This window comes from Trachypithecus francoisi, unplaced genomic scaffold (assembly GCF_009764315.1).
Source record: "Trachypithecus francoisi isolate TF-2019V2 unplaced genomic scaffold, Tfra_2.0 Lachesis_group3, whole genome shotgun sequence".
NCBI lineage: Eukaryota > Metazoa > Chordata > Mammalia > Primates > Cercopithecidae > Trachypithecus > Trachypithecus francoisi.
This window is the reverse complement of record NW_022681468.1, coordinates 127,342,800-127,363,212: the sequence shown is the minus strand read 5'-3', so window position 1 is coordinate 127,363,212 and position 20,413 is coordinate 127,342,800. Positions and strand designations below refer to the sequence as shown.

Below are 20,413 nucleotides of genomic sequence, written 5' to 3'. Positions count from 1 at the left end.
GCCTCAGCCTCCCGAGTAGCTGGGACTACAGGCGCCCGCCACCTCGCCCGGCTAGTTTTTTTGTATTTTTTAGTAGAGACGGGGTTTCACTGTGTTAGCCAGGATGGTCTCGATCTCCTGACCTCGTGATCCGCCCGTCTCGGCCTCCCAAAGTACTGGGATTACAGGCTTGAGCCACCGCGCCCGGCCATCTTAAAACTTTTTTAAACAACATTTGACTTGGAGATAATTGTAGGTTTACATGCAATTGTAAAAAAATAATACAGAAAGATCCTGCAGGCCTTTCACCTGCCCTTCCCCAGTGGTAATACCTTGCGTGACTATAGTACAGTATCACATCCAGAAAATCAACATTGATACAAATCCAGCAACTTTATTCAGGTTTCACCAGGTTTAACATGAACTCATATGTGTGTGTCCTTAGTTCTGTGGGATTTTATCACATGTGCAGATTCATGTAACCGCCACACAGTGAAGACAGTCAGTTCCATCACCCAGATCTCTTGTGCTACCTTGTATATCTGAAGCCATTCCCTTCCTCCCTAACTCCTGGCAACCACTAATTTTTTCTAAGACAAATATTTTTAGTAGCCTTTCCAGGTAACTGTGGACATTCTTTGATACTCTATCAGTAGTGCCTCTCTCTCTCCTTTTTTTTTTTCAGACAGTCTCCCTCTGTTGCCAAGGCTGGAGTGCAGTGCTGTGACCATGGCCCACTGTGGTCTTGAACTCCTGGGCTCAAGCAATCCTCCCATCTCAGCCTCCACCTCCCCATAAATAGCTGGGACTACAGGTGTGCACCACCACACCTGGCCAATTTTTAAGTTTTCTGTGGAGACAGGGTCCCACTATGATGCCCAGGTCGGCCTCAGACTTCTGGGCTCAAGCAATCCGCCCACCTCGGCCACTCAGAGTGTTGGGATTACAGGCATGAGCCACCACGCTTTGTTTATTGTTGTTGTTTATCTCCAGAGATAATTACTTTGCATAACTGAAACTGTGTACCTTTTGACCAACACCTCCCCAATCCCCCTGCCCACAGCCCCTGGCAACCACCATTCTCCTCTCTGCTACTGTGTGTGACTACCTTAGAGTTCACATTCCAGGGGTCACGCAGGATCTCTGGCTTGCTTACTTTTCACTTAGCAGCATAATATCCTCCAGACTCATCCATGTTGCTGCAAATGCAGTATTTCCTTCTTTTTAAAGGCTGGATAGTATTCCAGCATGCATATATACCACATTTTCTTTATCTGTTTATCTATTGACGGACACTTAGCTTGATTCATGTCTTGGCAATTGTGGCTATGTGCTACCATCAACACAGGCATGCAGCTATTTCTTCGAGATTGAGATTTCACAGGAATGTGAATTTTAACAAACACACCAGGTGATTCTGATACATGCCAAGGCTTAAGAAGCATGACAGGGCTGGGCACAGTGGCTCACGCCTGTAATCCCAGGACTTTGGAAGGCCAAGGCGGGCGGATCACAAGGTCAGGAGATCGATACCATCCTGACTAACATGGTTAAACCCCGTCTCTACTAAAAATGCAAAAAAAATTAGCCAGGCGTGGCAGCGGGCGCCTGTAGTCCCAGCTACTCAGGAAGCTGAGGCAGGAGAATGGCGTGAACCCAGAAGGCAGAGCTTGCAGTGAGCCAAGATTGCGCCACTGCACTCCAGCCCGGGCGACAGAACGAGACTCCATCTCAAAAAAAAAAAAAAAAGAGGCGGTAGGGAACAGTGGTGGAGACCCTATAACCTTGGTGGAAATGGGAGCCTGTTGCGAAGATTAAACTGCAACTGGGCTTCCAGAGAATCATGAAATAAATGTTGACTTTGTTTTTAATCTTCCAAACCCCAGTTAAATTCAACAAAACTGATTGAGAGTAAAAACAGGTGTAACAGAATGAGACCCTGATCTAAGCAGGCTCTTGAGCCAGCAGCAGGAACAAGGAGGCTGTAGGGCAGCTGTCTGGGTAGGGAAAGGGTGTTAGTCATCCCCTGCTGCGGGGACACCAAAGCTCTGCAGATCAACTGTCCCAGCCTCATCTGCAGGAGAGGAGCAAGGGTGGGGGACTCAGGTGGGAGTGCCCAGGGACCCCTGCCTCAACAGCACAGTGGGGGTGAACCTGAGGGGCAGACTGGCCCTTTGCTCCCCTGCGGCAGGCAGCTAATGCAGTTTTTCTTTTTTTTTTTTTTTTTTTTTGAGACGGAGCCTCGCTCTGTCGCCCAGGCTGGAGTGCAGTGGCCGGATCTCAGCTCACTGCAAGCTCCGCCTCCCGGGTTTACGCCATTCTCCTGCCTCAGCCTCCCGAGTAGCTGGGACTACAGGCGCCCGCCACCTCGCCCGGCTAGTTTTTTGTATTTTTTTAGTAGAGACGGGGTTTCACCGTTTAGCCAGGATGGTCTCGATCTCCTGACCTCGTGATCCGCCCGTCTCGGCCTCCCAAAGTGCTGGGATTACAGGCTTGAGCCACCGCGCCCGGCCGCTAATGCAGTTTTTCTAAACCAGTTTACTGGGCCGCAGATATTGTCATCCATGGAGAACTCGAATTGTCAGAATCACCAAAGATTCTAAAACACAGATGGTGGTGGTTCAGTGGGCTCCACTGGACTCCTCCCCTTGTGACGCTCAGAGGCAAAGGTCCTTTTCCTGATTTCAGGAATGGGGCCAAGAGCGGCCACAAGGAAATCACGTGAGCAGGAAAAGAATCATGGCAGTTCGGGGTGAGAACGCTGACTCCTGCGGATTAGAGGGCCCATGTGACGGTAATGGCCAGCCTTAGGGCTGGTGGGCAAGGGTCTGTGGTGGGGTGGACCCCACCTGGGCTTGCATGCTGACCCCGAGAAGCAGCAAGAGAAAGCAGAAGTTGTTTTCTGCCTGTAGTGGAGGATCAGGCGATGCCTTTCCCTGCTGCTTCCTTCTTGGGGCCCTGAGATCCTATTCTCTCTGCAAGGAAACAAAAAGGCAATTAAATGAGTGGGACTAGAAAAGACTGACAGGAGGCTGGACGTGATGGCTCACGCCTGTAATCCTGGCACTTTGGGAGGCAAAGGCAGGTAGATTACCTGAGGTCAGGAATTCGAGACCAGTCTAGCCAACATGGTGAAACCCCGTCTCTACTAAAAATACAAAAATTAGCCGGGCGTGGTGGCGGGTTCCTGTAAGCCCAGCTACTTGGGAGGCTGAGGCAGGAGAATCACTTGAGCCCGGAAGGCAGAGGTTTCAGTGAGCTGAGAGCACACCACTGCACTCCAGCCTGGACCACAGAGTGAGACTCCATCTCAAAGAAAGAAAAGACTGACAGAGAAACAAATGGGAAAACACAGAGGAAGAAAGGCTATACTAAGCAAGAGCCACAGAGAAAACAAGATTCGAAACAGGAGTGGGGGTAAAGAAAAGGGAGATGTGAGCAGATACAAGGAAAAGGAGAAGAGGGCAAGCCCCCTTTAGAAAGAGCAAGAAAGCTGGTCAGAGTCAGGGTTCACTGTCTCGGCTTCTGAATCATCTGGCATGGGCTCTCTGGCCCGGCCGGGCCTTCCTTGGGGCCAGGCAGGCTGAAAGCAGGCCTGTGGTCTTCCTCAGAAGGTGAAAGCTTTAGACATGGGGACAAGAAGATAAGGAGAGGAAGCCATTGGAGCAGCAGAGAAGGGGGTGGAGGAAGGTGATCCTCCCTCATGATGAGGAACATGCAGTGGACAATGGGGATAATAGCACCCACTCTAAGGTTATTGAGAATAAAATAAGACAAGGCCTGTGCAGTAGCTACCTCAGCAGCACCCCCCAAGGACTGTTCTGAGAACGGTGATGACAGCCTGCACCATCCAGGGGATCGTGGGGACAGTATGGAATTGATCCCAGAAGCATATAAGAGGCAGTCAAGATTGACTAGCTGTAGAAAGAAGAGCAGAAAGAGGCCAGAGGTGGTGGCTCATGCCTGTAATCCCAGCACTTTGGGAGGCTGAGGTGGGTGAATCACCTGAGGTCAGGAGTTCGAGACCAGCCTGGCCAACATAGTGAAACCCCGTCTCTACTAAAAATACAAAAATTTGCCAGGTGTGGTGATGCGCACCTATAATCCCAGTTACTCAGGAGGCTAAGGCAGGAGAATCACTTGAACTCAGGAGGTGGAAGTTGCAGTGAGCCAAGATCACACCACTGCACTCCAGCCTGGGTGACAGAGCAAGACTCCATCTCAAAAAAAAAAAAAAAAAAGAAAAGAAAAGAAAGAAAGAAGAGCAGAAGGAAGACCCAAAGTCTGTTCCTGGATTTCTGTTTTGGGTAACTAGTGGGTGATCATGACAGGGAATAAAGGAAATGTGGATTCTGGGGAGGAAATCAGTTGTTTCATATTATTAACATTTATATCTGGGCAGAAAAGTATAACGGGCCAATAAACATGAACATGTGCTCCTCCTCACCAGTAACTAAAGAATGAAAATGAAAACAAAATCCTTATTTATCGGAATGGGATACAAAATTGAAAATATCCAGTAATGGCAAGGATACAACAGGCATTCTCATACATAGTTGATGGAAGTGTAATGTATAAAACCATTCTGGGGAACAATTTGGAAGGATTTATCTAAAATGTTAATTGTGCTTTCTGTTTGATCCCATCATTCCCCTTTAAGGAATTTATTCTAGAGCTTCCGAAGTTAAAAGCACAAGGCTATTCCCTGAAGCTTGTTTGTATTAGCAAGAACACCTCAATTCCTCCATGATCCAACCATGTGATCTTGGGCAAATTACTTCCCCTGCCTGTGCATCAGTTTCCCCACTTGTAAAATTGGCACACACACAAAAATAGCACTTAGATCATTCATTTGTTAGGATTAAATGAGGAAATGCAAGACAAGCACTTAGCACGGAGCCTGAGCTGTGATCGGCGCCCAGCTAAGGTTAGCATTCCTATTCCTCTTGCTAGCAGCAGGGGTTCCTGATGGTGCATTAGTGGAGGGACTCTTAGGGAGGAGGGAATAGCTGGGCTTTGGGGGAGCATTGCTGCATGAAGCTGAAAGCCCAGAGCAGACAGGAGAGAAGATGAGTCCGCTTCTAAAGTGCCCACTTCAATCACAGCAGGGAAGGAAGCAGGAGATTCACAGACAGTCTGGAGAGATGTGTAATGACAGTAGATGAAAAGGAGAGGTAGCTGGGATTCTTTATTTTTTGATTGGGGAAATCTATAAACCAATGAGCCCCAAGGTTCCTGCGGAAAAGTCGGCAGCCTGGCACAGTCCCAGAGTCTTGGGGTGGATTATTTAGTGCTCCCTTGCTGCAGAAGTGCACCTGGGCTTCCAGAAGAAGCAGGGGTGAGGAGCGAGGGTGGCAAAAGAATGGCTGGTCTGGAGCTTTGTGCCCTCACAGTGCTGGGAACCCAGTTCAATCATTCTAGGATGACTTTGGGAGCACGCAGGGCCTTGGGCTCCTCAGTAGGAATGCGTCTGTGGAGTCATGAACCTGATTTTGTTCTCAGCAGCTGTGTCACGTGGGGTAATCCGTTGTCTGTACTTGAATTGGGCACAGCTCTTTTGCATTCTATCTGCCCACTTTTCTTTTTCTTTTTTTTTTTTTTTTGAGACGGAGTCTTGCTTTGTCGCCCAGGCTGGAGTGCAGTGGCCGGATCTCAGCTCACTGCAAGCTCCGCCTCCTGGGTTTAGGCCATTCTCCTGCCTCAGCCTCCCGAGTAGCTGGGACTACAGGCGCCCGCCACCTCGCCTGGCTAGTTTTTTTGTATTTTTTAGTAGAGACGGGGTTTCACCATGTTAGCCAGGATGGTCTCCATCTCCTGACCTCGTGATCCGCCCGTCTCGGCCTCCCAAAGTGCTGGGATTACAGGCTTGAGCCACCGCGCCCGGCCTCTGCCCACTTTTCTTACTGTCACTGCTCATGGGCTCAGAACTGCAAAGATGTTCTGGGCCTGAGCCTCTCCTCCCCTCGGTCCCACCAAATCTCCATGCTGTGTAGGGAATCTGGAACGGAGTTGAAGGAGTAAGCAGACACCTTACAGTGCATTTTGTGTGCTTACAAATAGCTCTTGAAATTTCACCCTTAGAGAGTCCTATGTTTTGGGATTCCACAAGTATTCCTGACAAGTATGTTAACATTCATCAATTCACATCTGTGTGCAAATACATGTAATCCTACTGAATTTCCCTCAGAGCCATGATTGGTTTAGAAAGACAGAGGTTTCATGAGGTGGATGGAGAAGAAGAGGGCAACTTCAGAAGTCATGCCATTCACCAGAGGAAGGCAGGACTCAGTTTCATGATGAGGTAGGGGTTCTCTTTTTCTTTTCTTTTCTTTTTTTTTTTTTTTTTTTGAGATAGAGTTTCACTCTTGTTGCCCAGGCTGAAGTGCAGTGGCTCCATCTGGGCGCACTGCAACCTCCGCCTCCTGGATTCAAGCAATTCTCATGCCTCAACCTCCCAATTAGCTGGGATTACAGGCACTCTTCGGCTAATTTTTGTATTTTTAATAGAGACGGGGTTTCACCATGTTGGCCAGGCTGGTCTCAAACTCCCGACTTCAGATGATCTGCCCGCCCCAGCCTCCCAAAGTGATGTGAGCCACTGTGCCTGGCCCTCTGACTCTTGAAAAGCCCTGGAACCTGGAGCAGGAGACAGAGTCTCCAAAATAAACCTAACCAGCTCTACAGGGTAGTGGAATCCTGGTAGAATGCAGAGATCGTATGGCTAGGTATGGAAGACCTGCATTCCTGTCTCAACTTCGCGGCTTAATAGTTTCATGGACCCAATTCCCCATAGCTAATCTCTCTTCCCTAGGTTATAAAGGAGTCGGTCATGCCTGCCCCAGCGTTTGTTTGAATGTGACTGTGTTTTGAAAAATATTCCCACTGCCACCTAAGCTCAAGCACATTTTTTATCATTAGTATTGGAAATATCCCATGAGGGCTGGCCTCAGGCAGGTCAATGTGGGAGCATGTTCTGGACGGCTGAGGCCGGCTGGCCGGCAGCCTTGGCTTCAGGTCTCTCAGAGTCACTCACAGAAGCACTGAAATGACCCACTCATCTTTGTTGAGATCTAAACCTTAAACAGAACAAGTCTAATTGACAGCAAGCTTCCTTCAAGGAGTTTCAGTGAACAACTCAGGGCCTGCTGATGCTGGGATAAGATGGACAAAGAACTCTGGGTTTGTGCTTCTGCCCTGGGGAGTGTCTCTGCCAGGGCAGGCAGCCGGGGCCTGTGCCTAGGTCTCTCTATTAAACTGCTTTCTCTTGGGCTGGGCCACAGAGCCCTGATTCACCCCACAGCAGCTCCCAGCCCTGCCAAGAAAATGTGGGATGGGGCCTGCGCTGAGTGCAGAGTGAAGCAGGTGCCCAGTGGGCACAATGTTGCGTGTGCAATAAAGAAATTGTATAGGACTGCCCCTGCTCATGTGGATGGGAGAGAAGATGTAGGCACACAGTGGGGGCAATGCCCACTAGTATTTCGTAAGTGCAGTGGTGGTAGGGTGGGAAGAATCCTGACCACGAGTTAGACATGAGTTCAAGTCCTTATTCTGCCACCTTCAACCTTTCTCAGTCTCAGTTTCCTCGTCTGTAAAAGCAAGGATGAGACTGCCAGAGCTCTCTGGCCCATGGTTGTTCTGAAGAGTTCTTGGTATTAAGATGCACTGTACAAAAAACCTGTCATTATTAATGATGCATTATCAGCATTAATGATACATTGCTAATGATTCAAGTGCTGGAGGGACCACAGTAGAGGTGATGAGATTTGTGTGGCAGTTTGATGATCATGAAGCCTATTGGTAAATGTTCTGAAGATTTTTAGATACAAACGACTACTTGGTTTTACTTCATATCATAGAAGTCAGAGGTAGGAAAAGAGATTAATCATCTAATTCAAGCACCTTATTTTACAGACAAGCCGACAGAGGTGGAGCCTAGAGACTCCATTTGATTTCTGTTTGCTTTATGCCATGCTTCTGGCACAGACTAGATGCTCAATGCTTGTGCTCAGTACTAGTTGTTGGTGGTGGTGGTGTTTTTTTTTTTTTTTTTTGAGACGGAGTCTTGCTCTGTGGCCAGGGCTGGAGTGCAGTGGCCGGATCTCAGCTCACTGAAAGCTCCGCCTCCCGGGTTCACGCCATTCTCCTGCCTCAGCCTCCCGAGTAGCTGGGACTACAGGCGCCCGCCACCTCGCCCAGCTAGTTTTTTGTATTTTTTAGTAGAGACAGGGTTTCACCATGTTAGCCAGGATGGTCTCGATCTCCTGACCTCGTGATCCGCCCGCCTTGGCCTCCCAAAGTGCTGGGATTACAGGCTTGAGCCACCGCGCCCGGCCAGGTGTTGTTGTTTTGGAGACAGAGTCTCACTCTGGCTGGAGTGCAGTGGTGCAATCTGGGCTCACTGTAACTTCTACCTCCCAAGTTCAAGCAATTCTTGTGCCTCAGCCTCCCGAGTAGCTGGGATTAGAGGCACGTGTCACCACACCCAACTAATTTTTGTATTTTTAGTAGAGGCAGGGTTTTACCATGTTGCTCTTAGTCTGATCTCGAACTCCTGGGCTCAGGCAATCCGCCCTCCCTCGGCCTCCCAAAGCACTAGGATTACAGGCACGAGCAACTGCGCTTGGCCATTGTGCTTAGTACTTAATGAGACAGAACTGAATTAATTCCCTCACCTAAGGCTTAGTGAGTGCAGGACTGGGACTCTATGACACTGCATGGTGAGATGGAAGGAGAAGAAAATAGGACCTGAGATCGACGTGCACATGCCGTTTTTCAACAGTCCTCAAAGCATCTGAAATACTTGAAGTGCCTTTTAGATAACATAATTTAACTGCATTATTCTATAAGTAATAAAATGATATAATTATGTCTATGTGTACATACATAGTTGTTTTGTGTTTTTTTTTTTTTTTTGAGACTGAGTCTTGCTCTGTCACCCAGGCTGGAGTGCAGTGGCCAGATCTCCGCTCACTGCAAGCTCCGCCTTCCGGGTTCAAGCTATTCTCCTGCCTCAGTCTTCCAAGTAGCTGGGACTACAGGCGCCCGCCACCACGCCCGGCTAGTTTTTTGTACTTTTTAGTAGAGACGGGGTTTCACCGGGTTAGCCAGGATGGTCTCGATCTCCTGACCTCGTGATCCACCCATCTCAGCCTCCCAAAGTGCTGGGATTACAGGCTTGAGCCACCGCGCCCAGCCCATACATAGTTTTTGGCAAGGGGAGGTGATGAGGAAAGAGTAAAGTGATCGTAATTCCTGCTGGTTACACATCCTGAACTGTAAATTTTCAGGTATTTTAGTTTAGAGGTAACTCCTTCTCTTGCTGTTGAAAAAAATCCTCAATTTAAAATTAAATAGTTTCTTATAAATATGATATACACACACAGGTACATACATATATACATTTGTATGTATGTATCTATCTAGTCTACATATAATTTGCTTTTTTTTTTTTTAACTACAAAAACTGTCCTTCCTAGCTGCGTAATTAACACTGAGTTTTACTGCAGTGCTTCAATATCCTTTGCCTGGCTACTTCCTCAAATGACCTAGATCTGTTTTGATCTCTGGATAGGGATAGCATGCTGCCTAGGGAAGATTCTGTATTAGAAATTATTCAGGAGGTCTGGCTGCTTGTCAAAAGTCTTCTGCTCTTTACTACGGACCTTGGTTTTCTCCTTGGGGTTGGGGAAGGCAGGGAACACGTGAACTAGTGTTACTTTACAAACATGTATGTAATCGGGCTTATGATTTGACAGCAACCTTCTAAGTGCTTGCAAATATGAACTTATTTAATCCTCATAACCACCCCATGAGTTGCCATTATTACCCCTTATTTAATAGATGAGGCTAAATAATTTATTTAAATTCTGCAATAATTTAGGAACCTTTGGAAAAACCCTCTGCTAAAACTAACACCACTCTTTTTTCTTTCTTTCTTTTTTCTTTTTGGTGTAGTTGGCAGGATTTAATACCACTCTTCAATGAAAAAGGAAACTTATCTGATGGCTCTTTCTAATAGTAGATACTCTTAACTTTGGTAGGGGGTCATATACCCCTTGAAAAATTAGATGAGGCTAGGTGCAGCAGCTCACGTCTGTAATTCCAGTATTTTGGGAGGCAGAGGAGGGAGGATCACATGAGGTCAGGGGTTCGAGACCAACCCGGCCAATATGGTGAAACTCCCATCTCTACTCAAAATACAAAAATTAGCCAGGCGTGGTAGCAGGCACCTGTAATCCCAGCTACTTGGGAAGCTGGGGCAGGAGAATCGCTTGAACCTGGGAGGCAGAAGTTGCAATGAGCTGAGATCATACCATTGCACTCCAGCCTGGAAGACAAGAGGGAAAGTTGTCTCAAAAAAAAAAAAAAAAAAGAATCTGATGAAAGTTTTAGATCCCTTACTTGGAAAATACACCTTCACTGACAAATTAATTTATATCCCAAAGTCATCTGTAGAATCCAAGTGAGAAACAGTTATTATAGTAGAGGAATGCATCAGCACCCTTTGGGAGGAATTACAGCTTCTCTCCATGTGAACTCCAAACCATAGAGAGGGAGAGATTCTGGAGTCTGCCTTATGCTCTGGGTGTGACATGCTCCTTCTTTTTCAATTATTCTAGATTAGAAATCATCTGGACAAACGAATAGCCATAGTGGTTATGAAAGGTGAGATTCTTGAGTACTTTCACATTCTGCATTATATATTTCTGCAAATATTTTCCTGTAAGCATGTATTACTATTGTAATCAGACACAACATAAAGAAGAAAACCAAAGTTTGCATTACAGACAATAATAGATTTGCAAAATTTTGTGCATACAAAGATATTCACTGCTGTTTTGCTTGCAGTTCTCCTACATGGCCTCAGTAGAGGAGAGGCTAACTCAACTATGGTGCCTCCTTCACTGGATTGCTGTGTGGCTGCTAAAACACCTGCAGGGTACCTGTGAATGTGCCAAGAGAGCCTCAGATACATTGTTAGGAGAATAAAGCAAGATGTAAAATGGTGTAGAGGGTACTACAATTTTGTGGAGGGTAGAAAAAGGAATATTAGTTGACGCGTCAAATACCTTTAAGAGGACCAGAAAAACCTGGCAAGAGTGATTGTCTCTAGAAGGTCTAAGCAGTAAGGGAGGCTTGCTGTTCACTCTGTACCCTTTCATACCTTTGAAATTTGTTCAATTTATGAATTACCTATTCAATAAATAGATAAAAATTTGTAAAAAGAAAGAGACTTTAGGGCCGGGCGTGGTGGCTCAAGCCTGTAATCCCAGCACTTTGGGAGGCCGAGACGGGCGGATCACGAGGTCAGGAGATCAAGACCATCCTGGCTAACCCGGTGAAACCCCGTCTCTACTAAAAAATACAAAAAACTAGCCGGGCGAGGTGGCAGGCGCCTGTAGTCCCAGCTACTTGGGAGGCTGAGGCAGGAGAATGGCGTGAACCCGGGAGGCGGAGCTTTCAGTGAGCTGAGATCCGGCCACTGCACTCCAACCTGGGGGACAGAGCGAGACTCCGTCTCAAAAAAAAAAAAAAAAAAAAAAAAGACTTTAAACGTCATTGAGAATCATCTCCCTGTTATCTAAGAGTTTTCTTCCTACCATAGAACCCTGCGTAGTCTGTCCTTTTTGCCTGGAGCACCCTTCTATACCCCAACCCAGCCTGCGGATCTCAGCTCAGTTGAGGGTTTCTCATCAAGGATATCTCCAGCCTCCCATGATAGGTCAAACACCCTTTTATCTGCTCTTGTAACATCCAATGGGCCTTTCCATCAAACACTTTCCCAGTTGCAGTTTTACATACACTCCTGTGATTGTTCAATTCATGTTTGTCTCTCCCCATGAGGTATAAGCTACATGAGAGAAGGGTCTTTGATTTTGCTCACCACTATATCCATAAAATTTGGAACACACGAATGTACTTGGTGCACTGGTATGGAGTGGGGTAAATAGTGAATGAATGGGGGGGTATATGTGCCAGTCACCACCTCTACTACTGGTCATCAGGCCTGTTCTTAATTATTATTAAAAAATTAATTTAAAAATTTTTATCTATTTATTTATTTATTTTGAGACCAGGTTATGAAACTGGCTAATTTTTATTTTTTGTTTCTTTTTTGTTTGTTTGTTTGTTTGTTTGTTTGTTTCAGGTGGAGTCTTGCTCTGTCTCCCAGGCTGGAGTGCAGTGACGTGATCTCAGCTCACCGCAACCTCCGCCTCCTGGGTTCAAGCAATTCTCCTGCCTCAGCCTCCCAAATGCTGGGATTACAGACACATGCCACCATGCCCAGCTTATTTTTATATTTTCAGTTGAGACAGGGTTTTGCCATGTTGCCCAGGCTGATGTCAAACTCCTGGGCTCAAGTGATCTACCTGCCTCAGCCTCCCAAGGCGTGAGCCACTGCGCCAGACCAGCCTGCTCTTTTTCTTTTTTTAGAGAGAGTCTCTCGCTAGGCTGGAGGGCGGTAGCGTGATCTTGGCTCACTGCAGCCTCAAACTCCTGGGCTCAACTGATCCTCCCACCTCTGCCCCGCAAAGTGCTGGGGTCTCAGGCATGAGCCACAGTGCCAAGCCAGGCCTGTTGTTAAACATCTGAGAACCAGGATCTTACAACTCCCTCGAGCTGTCCATTGCGCCTTTAAATTCCTCTCATGTTGGTAATTTCAGCTCATATTGAGCTAAACTGAGTCTTTGTGGCTTTCACCCACTGGATTTAATTCCACCTCAGTAACACAGAGAGCAGAACTAATCCTCTTTCCTATGATTGCTTTTAAAATATTTGAGCGTATAGAGTTTCCTTTTTACCTAACTATGAATCTTACATTCTTTCAGCCACTACTAACGGACTGAAAGCCATTACTAACTCTCCTTGAGAGTGGGGAAGGTGTCACCTACATTTCTGTTATCTGTAGCCCTCAGCTCTGGGTTTGGCTTAGTATATGTTGTTTGGATAGAATCATTTTTTATATGGCATCTTTTATATTACTTACCCTGAACATGTTCCACTTTGCCTCTTAAAATATTGGCCAAAATGCTGGACAAATGTCATAGCTTCAGTCTCCCCAGTGCACCTTCTTTCCATTGTCCATAACTCTAGTAATGCCAACTAAGATCCCATGAGCTTTGGGGGCAGCCACTGATGACACATAATCAGCCTTGTTCATGCTGCTCTCCTTCTTTCTGTTGTTCAGAGCTCCTGTTTCTACCCTAGAGCATTACTGTATGTTGGCCCTTATGTATTAAAATCCTGCACTCGACTGCTCCCAGGCTCATTAGAATGGCTAATGTTATAATGTTGACTTGTTTTTCAGACTCTCCAAAGCCAGACCAACAGCTTCACGAAACACCGTGAGTTCCACACCAAGAATGACATCACCATTAAAAAATAGGTCCATTTGGACCTACATGCCACAGCAAATACTATTTGGGGCCAACCCACAATGGTTCCCTCTACAACACCTTTACTCAGTGAGTATCTCCAGAGACGAAAGGAAAACTTGAAGGTTTGAGCTTCAAGTGAGAGATTTTTAAAGGCCAGCCTCTTTACTCATCAACCCTGCTGCTCAGAACTCTGATGAGACCCATTCTCGAGAGCTCTTATAATGCTGAATCTAAGCTCTTAGCATCAGATGACTCCTGGGTAATGTGAGCACAGGCACATCATTGCTAATGTGCGCAGTGCTTGGCAGAACGCCACAAGGCCGATATGTCGAGTGTAGCTTCTCAGTCTCTTAGCCAAGATCAACCGCAGAACCAGTCAATCTCCAACATCATAATAACTCCTCTGTGGGGAACATAGCCTGACCTGGTAAGGGGACAGATGCAGTGATTTAGTTTCTTTTTCCCATATTCAGCTTTCATGAGCCATATGACAAATGAGCAAAGGATCAGAGCATGCTGGGAACTAATGAACCAGAGGGGAAAATTCATTTAATGACTTAAGTGTGTTTTATCTAATGTGAAATGTAGGTCAATTCACTATAAATTTATTCATAGGGATTATTTGTCCTTAGCCTGATTACATGGCATGTGCTGCAAGATTCAGCCCTGTGTAAAACAGAACAGGCCTTGCCTGTCTGTCTCCATCCTTACCTTCCCCCAGCATCTATTCCCCTCACACACACACACAGGGTGGCAGGAATCTAGCAACATCCATCAGTGCTTGTCTCAACAGATAAGACTGATTTCAAACTATTCAAAACACTGATTTGGAGCTGTTCATTTTATTTTTTCAGACGGGGTCTCACTCTGTCTCCCAGGCTGCAGTGCAGTGGCACAGTCATAGTTCACTGCAGCCTCAACCTCCTGGGCTCAAGTGATCCTCCCACCTCAGCCTCCCAATAGTTGAGACTACAGGTGCACCCCACTACACCTAGCTAATTTTATTTTTTTCTTTCATAAATGAGATTTTGTTGATTGAGGATCAGTACAGACAATTCTTAACATACATAACAAAAATCTAAAAAGCCATGTATTGTAATTCATTTTTAAACTTATTCCAGTGACTTCCCAGCTTGAAATTCTGAAGCAAATTTTCCTTAAGAGGCTATCAGGCACCACTATCTTCACATGTTGATAAGCTGTTACATACGTCCCACCAATTCACAACTGGAATAGCGTGTACACTACATATTCAAAGTTTTAATCTTTCACAGTACAGTAACAAAGTTATTAGGAAATCAGGACTACCACAACCAAAGTTGCAGATTGCACATAATTCTCACAGGGAGAGCCATAAACAAAGAGTGGTTTTCTTTAGGAAGCAATTCTACTAAAAAACAACATGGGAATAGAAGTAGTTTAAAATGTTCAAGACATTAAATGCAGGACTGACTCCATATTGCCATTTAATATGCTTTGTATTACAGGATATGAAAACTAACCCCCCATCTATGGAATGTTAAGCTGATACCAGAGACAGTCAAAGCTTCCCATAATTCAATATCCCACACTATTTTCTGGTTGTACCAAAAAATTAACAACCAGCAAATGATTTCACCTCTTTAAAAAAAGCATTTACACTTAAAAAATGGGATGAGATGGGATTCCCTCCTTCTCAAAAATGTTTCTAGAGCTACTAAAAAGCTTGTGTTTACAAAATAGTTGATAAAAATATTCCTCTGGATTGTACCAGAAGGGAGACAGAGACCACTGATAAGACATGGTGTATGGTGTTCATCAGACTCGGCTTCCTTCTCTTCTGCTTCATCAGGGAGGCTCTCCTCAGTTTTCGTTTCACTGTTTTCTGCAGGTAAATCGTCCTAAGTTTCTTGATTAGCCACTTCAGCCTATTTTCCCTTTGCTCCCCTTTTCCCTTTTGTTTGCATTTTTTTATCTGAAGATTTATCCTTCGCTGCTGCCTTTTTTGGCTTCACTTTCACTTTTGCAGGAGGTTTAGCTGACAACCGCGCCGATCTCCTCTTGGGCTCTTCCTTGGCAGCCCCTTAGGTGGAGCCGACCTTCCTCTTGGGCATCCTGGTGGCGAGGAGGGCACGTGCCGTGCCAGGTGCCTGTGGGCCATAGCACACCAAGAGCCTTCTCGAAGCTGGGCTGCCTGTCCGCTGCCACTTCTCCCTCCGCCCGAGCTGCTGGGACCCACAGCGAAGGTGGTGGGAGAACGGAATGGAACTGGAATGGGAGCCCGCCTCCTAATTTTCTAATTTTTGTAGAGATGGGGTTTTGCCATGTTGTCTAGGCTGGTCTCAAACTCCTGGGCTCAAGCTACCCTCTTGCCTTGGCCTCCCAAAGTGCTGGGATTGTAGGCTTGAACAACCATGCCCATTTTATTGCATTTTTGGAAACACTTGGAAAAATCTAAAAGCTGGACACCTACACAGAAATTCAGACGTATTGCTGAGTAGAGTCCAAAAGAAAAATTAGACAAGAAGAAGATAATTTCATCACTCTGTTGGTCCAGCCAGGTATGTGTCACCAGAGAGACAAATTTATCAAACTCAACAACCAGGGAATGAGTCTTGGGAGGTTTGGCTAGCAACGGTTTCTCAACTCTAAGAAACCCAAGATAACAATCTTAGGGCACTTGTCATCACCATCATTGTTGTTATTATTTTGTAAAATGCAAATTAGTAACTGAACAGGTTAGCTTGCATTCATGTCTCATTAGCTTCCTTAGCTTCATTACCTCTTAGAATAAAAAAGAATGTTCAGTGCTTGGTCCTAAAAGATAGGGGTCGTAAAGCAATTTGAAGGAAGATTTGAACAAAGGCTTAAAAAAAGACATTGATTCAAAATAAATGGCCACAAGATCATATTTGGGGAGGAAAAATGTGTGAGGACCTAGTTCACATCGGTATAATTTGTGGTTTACTGCAGCAATGTGAAAGTCTTATCATCAAAAATCATCTTTCTGACTCAGAGAAGAGAATAATGAAATTGTAAGCTTCTTTTTCTTTTCTAAGTTTAGCATTGATTTTAGAAGAAACATATAGGGAAATGCTAAGAAACATTAACTTTTTTTTTTTGAGACGGAGTCTTGCTCTGTCTCCAGGCTGGAGTGCAATAGCATGATCTCGGCTCACTGCAGTCTCCACCTCCTGGGTTCAAGCGATTCTCCCGCCTCAGCCTCCTGAGTAGCTGGGATTACAGGCACATGCCACCACGGTCGGCTAATTTTTTCTTGTACTTTTAGTAGAGACAGGGGTTTCACCATGTTGGCCAGGATAGTCTTGATCTCTTGACCTTGTGATCCACCTACCTCGGCCCCGCAAAGTGCTGGGATTACAGGCGTGAGCCACCGCGCCCGGCCAGGAGCACTAACTTAACATTGAGCACCTAGCAAGTAAAGCCAAATGTCATACTTTTTCCCATGCCAATTTCATCTCCAAAACAAAGAACAAGATAATCTTTTCATAATTCTGTAAATTCGAATGCGTTTTACAGGGGAAAACAAAGAATGCAACTTTTTTTTTTTTTTTTGAGACAGGGTCTCTTTCTGTTACCCAGGCTGGAGTGCAGTGGCACAATCACTGCTCACTGCAGCCTTGAACTCCTGACCTCAAGCAATCCTCCCACTTCAGGCTCCTAAGTAGCTGGTACTACAGGCATGCGCCACCTCACCCAGCTGATTTTAAATTTTTTTGTAGAGACAGGGGTCTCCCTATGTTGCTCAGGCTGGCCTCCAACTTCTGGGCTCAAATAACTTTTTGTTTCATGTGTTTCTAGTTAAGAAATGAGACCATTAGGTTAAATGCACTCTCCTTATCTTCCCTAGGAATCATTATTTAGTTTCCCTTTTTTTTTTTTTTTTTTTGTAGAAAACAATGGAGAGGCCAGGCTCAGCGGCTCGCCTGTAATCCCAGCACTTTGGGAAGCTGAGGTGGGAGGATCACTTGAGCCTAGGAATTCAAGGTGACAACGAACTATGATCACACCACACTGCACTCCAGCCTGGGTGACAGAGTGATACCCCGTCTCCAAAAAAGCAAAATAAAATAAAATAATAAAACAGAAAACAGTGGAGAACTCTAAAAAACCTTCAAAGTAACTTCTCAAGTCCTATAAAAAGACTTAAATTGCATTGTTCCTGGATGATGGGGGTTTGGAATGTAAGTAATAATAATGTCCTATGTTTGTTTGAAATTTTATAGTTTATAATGTGCTTTCACTCATACTATTTTATCTGATTCTCATATTGCCCTGTGATTCTCAGAAGAGCTTCATCTTGCATGAGGGCTTGGGTTCTGTAGTCACCATGGAAGGTGAAATCACATACACTTAACATCTCCTGACCATGAAATAGAGGATACATAATTTTGTGTCTATGTAAATAAGTTCGTTTGCCTTAGAGGCCAGGATATACCAAAACCTCCACAACTTAAAACCCAATGAGGGGGCTGGGCGCAGTGGCTCACACCTGTAATCCCAGCACTTTGAGAGGCCAAGGCAGGTGGATGACTTGAGGACAGGAGTTTGAGAATAGCCTGGCCAACATGGTAAATCCCTCTCTTCCAAAAAAATACAAAAATTAGCGGGCACGGTGGCACATGCCTATAAATCCCAGCTACTCAGGAGGCTAAAGCAAGAGAATCGCTTGAATCCAGAAGGCGGAAGTTGCAGTGAGCTGAGATCACACCACTGCACTCCAACCTGGGCAACAGAGTGAGACTCCATCTCAAAAACAAAAACAAAAACAAAACAAAACAAAACAAAAAAACCCAACGAGGGACACTAAGACCTGATAATAAGTGAGGGTTCCATGTCTCCTATCTCACCCTCACTTCAGGGCACAGGCTCATTGAGAGGAATGGCTAGTGTAATTGCCCGGCCTGTTTAGATTCTTATTCTTTCCCTCTCTTTTTTTTGTCAAGGGTTTAGTTGCATTGATTAGGGTCCAGTCAGAAAAACAGAAACTATTCTAGGTATTCAAACAGAGGAGCTTTATTACTCGGAAATAGTTGCACAGGGGATAGGAATGTCCAGAAGAGAGTTAAGAAGCTGATATGGTTTGGCTATGTCTTCATCCAAATCTCACCTTGAATTGCCGTAATCCCCACGTGTCAGGGGCAGGGCCAGGTGGAGGTAACTGAATCATGGGGGAAGTTTCCCCGCTATTGTTCTCCTGGTAGTGAATAAGTCTCACGAGATCTGAGTTCCCCTGCACAAGCTCTTTCGCCTGCCGCCATGTAAGATGTGCTTTGCTTTTCCTTCACCTGTCACCATGATAGTGAGGGCTCCCCAGCCATGTGGAACTGTGAGTCCAGTAAACCTTTTCCTTTATAAATTACCCAGTCTCGGGTATGTCTTTACTAGCAGCGTGAGAATGGACTAAAACGGAAGCCAAATAAAAGACAGTGAAGCAACCCAGCCATTCCTGATTTCTGAAAGCCTCTGCCAGCCCTCGGCTGGAGGAAATTACACCAGAGCTAGGGGCTGGGATCACTGAAGTTAAGCTGGAACAAGGTAGGCCTGTTCAGCAAGAACTGGAGCCATAAAGGAAATGCAGTCACTACTAGAGAAGCCACCCAAGAAGAGAAGAACGAGGAGAAATGCTTGAGACTTTCTTCCTGCCCTCCAGTAGATTCCACAAATTCCCACGTTACTGCAGCTGGTGCTCTTTTGCAGGCACCATTTCCTGGCTGGAGGCCAACTGACACAGTCCATTACATCATCTCCAGGTAGAATAACACTGCATCCAGGAAGGAGAAAACATGTGCATGACCTCAGCTATTACCATTGCCTGTACTACCCTGGCTAACCAGGAGGTCCCAAGTCTGTCAATATAACCTTTTCATTACTGCTACAACCATCATTTGAGAAAGCCAACACATTAAGGCTATCCATAACCAAGGAATCTCACTCCTGCCCACTGGTGTCTTCTGTAGGCGGATCACAGCTGGAAGCCAGCAGAAAGGGCATCTGTCAGATGCAGCCCATGGGGGTCAGCCCCCTTGCCCAAGACACAGCAGATGAAGGGTGAGGAGTGGAGCTGAGGACAAATAGCAGGTCCAGCACTATAACTAAATTCTCTTTGTGCTAATTGTACCCCTGAATTCCTGCATGTTAAATGGGCGTATGATGTGTCACCACTGTACATATTGCCACTTCCAATTGATACTTGAGGAAACTAAGATTCGGGTTAAATAATTTGTCCGAGATTACAGAGGTAAGAAGTCCTGGAGGTCCTCTGATTCTGATATCTAATGCTTTTGCCACAACCCCTGATTCCTTTCATACGGATATGTTGGAAAAGGACGAGGACATCTGAGGTTTTAAAACTGCTTTTATATACTCTTAGAACTTTACTAATCCAGGGGATTTTAAACGGAGTACTCAAGCTCTGAGGGCCACAGACTATTTCAAGGACAGAGTCAACAGGACCCCAAGATCCACCCTCCACTTCAAACCTTGTGGCAATCTAATCTGGCATGTCTCAGGATTCTAAGGAAAATTTTAAGAAAACGATTCTGCTAAAGGAATAAAATTGTGTTCTAGTTGATCTCTCCTAAATGAAATAGTTATGGCTCAGAGAGGGTCTAGTTAACAGCAGGCTTAAACCCAGACTTATACCCAGGTGTTCCCGCTTGTTACTCAAGGCTCTTACCAGTGAATCGTGCTTTATGCTTACTAACAGATAGTGAGGCAAGAGAAAGGGAGAAGCAACAGGGAAAGACAGGAGAAAGATAGACATCAAGCAGAAAGATGGCAAAAGGAAAAAAAAAAAACAGAGACCAAGCAGGAAGATGGCAAAAATGCCATTGCGTTTTTGCACTTGAGGCAAAAACAAAGGTAGCTGTCAGAAATCTGGCCGGTTCGTGGAAGGGCTAAGTGAAATCAAGAATAATCATCAAAAAGTGGAAGCAATCCAAATGTTTATCAGCCGATGAACAGATAACACATGTGGACTATCCACATGGTGGAATCCTATTTAGTCATAGATACTGATCTGTGCCACAACATGGGTACCCCTCAAAAACATG

At 45.5% G+C, this 20,413-nt stretch overlaps 1 pseudogene; it reads right to left on the bottom strand.

The window, feature by feature from the left end:
- Nucleotides 1–2,898: 2,898 nt before the first annotated feature.
- Nucleotides 2,899–15,451, bottom strand: LOC117071109 (annotated as a pseudogene).
- Nucleotides 15,452–20,413: the final 4,962 nt, after the last annotated feature.